Genomic DNA, 2,084 nt, shown 5'->3' on the forward strand with positions numbered 1-2,084 from the left:
AAAAAAAAAAAAAAAAAAATACTGATGGAATACCCTCTGTGTGCCGAGCTCTGCACTGTTCAGTGATACAGCCATGAATGGGATACACTCATGAATGAGATACATTCCTGTCATTTAGAAAGTTAATTTCTATGGAAAGTTATTGATCATTCACAGGTTATTACAATGTTTCAATTGCTACATTAGTGCCAAACCTAGATGCTGAGTTAGCGCATAGGAATGCCATCCAATCCAGTCTTCAGAATCAAGAAAGATGTCCCAGGAGATGAGGGGTGCACTGAGAACTGAGAAGTAGAGAGGAATTATTAGAAGTGTGTGTGTGTGTATGTCTCTGTGTGTATATCTTTGCACAAGTGCACATACTGAGGGGAGGTGTTTCAGATGCAGAGAAATCCCTTGCACTAGAGAAAGATATGAAAGGGACCCAGTATGGCAAGCTGAAGAGAAAGTTAGTTAGATCCTCAACCGCAATATGCATGTACATCCTAGCCAAAAGTAAGCCAGTGAGTGTGTATGCAACCACATACTTGTGTGCTCACCATTTTTTCATCAAAAGGTGGGGTTTGCTAGGAGTCAGGGGACAAGAAGCAGTTATTTGCAAGGCCACATAGACAATCATCTTTCCTTTTCTTTTTTTTTTGAGACAGAGTCTTGCTCTGTCATCCAGGCTATAGTGCAACAGTGCAGTCTCGGCTCACTGCAACCTCTGCCACCCGAGTTCAAGCAATTCTCCTGCCCCAGCCTCCTAAGAAGTTGGGATTATAGGTGCCCATGACCACACCCAGCTAAATTTTGTGTTTTTAGTAGAGATGGGGTTTCACCATGTTGGTCAGGCTGGTCTCGAGCTACTGACCTCAGGTGATCTGCCCATCTTGGCCTCCCAAAGTGCTGAGATTACAGGCATGAGCTACTGTGTCTGGTCACCAATCATATTTTCAACATTCTCTCCACAAAAGAAAATATTTTGCTGATAATTTTTGTCATATATAAGGGGTCGTGATACTATGATCGTGACAGTACCATAAAGAGTTGGGGAGATGGAGCAAAACCAAATCCTTTAACCCTGTACAGGTTACCTGCATTTGGACAGAAAGGCTGGAGTTATTCTCCTAGGGTTAGTTATTTGGAAAGATAATTTCATGTTCTAAAGGGTAGAAAGAGCCATTGAAACCAAGGATTCTCTCTCTCTCTCTCTTTTTTTTTTTTTTTTGGTTAAAGATACCAAATTTGAAAAGTTAAAAAATTGGCAAAAAGTGCTTAGATGATTGGGGTCTCTCTAATCTACTAGAGTGGCTCTATCATGAATCCTGGAAAACCAGGATGGAACTTTAACATCCTTATAAAACTTATCCACAACCCCAAAAATGCTGTCATAATTAAGAAGTTTTTGTTTCTCCTAATGGAGTTTGATGGTCTTAGTTTATCAGCAACCTTTGAATTGAATTAACAACACGAAACTAATTAATCCTGGTATACCCCAGCAATCCACTTAGAAGCGGCATGCAAAATTCAATTAAATCCTCTTGCCTTTTATGAAGCATGCACACTCAAGAAGCTTGGGTTTACAGCTGAGAATTAGGTAACAAAAAGAAAGAGCTCGTCGTGTTTTTCAAACCCAACTTTTGAAATTAGACAATGAGTTTTAGAATTCTCCCCTGACTGGGAAAGTTGGAATCTAAAAGTACAGAACAAAAACCTTCCCTGAGCGAATCAACTCTTTCCTCTCTCACTCTTCTTAGATCAGAAGAGAAAGATGGTGGGATGCACCTCTGTCTCACTGGCCCTGGTTGGTCACCCGAACCTTACAGTGCGGGCTGATTTTTGAATGCTTTTTTTTTTGCAAATTCTCCTTTTCCTGGCTTCTGGCATGCTCTGTGCTGTCAGTCTTATTGATTAAAACCCTTGGTGGATTTCAAGAACTTCTTGCCCTATATTGTCACAGATCTACTTAAAATGGATTTTCTCTTTTTGCCAGACTTGCATTCTTAGTTGGTTGAGCAGATGCAAAGCAGGTGCTACTGAGATTTCAAATAGAAGCTGTTTCTAGTTATTGGGGAATAAATGGTGGCATTATAACTCTTTTA

Source organism: Cebus imitator, unplaced genomic scaffold (genome assembly GCF_001604975.1).
Source record: "Cebus imitator isolate Cc_AM_T3 unplaced genomic scaffold, Cebus_imitator-1.0 Scaffold18, whole genome shotgun sequence".
In the NCBI taxonomy this organism is placed as follows: Eukaryota; Metazoa; Chordata; class Mammalia; order Primates; family Cebidae; genus Cebus; species Cebus imitator.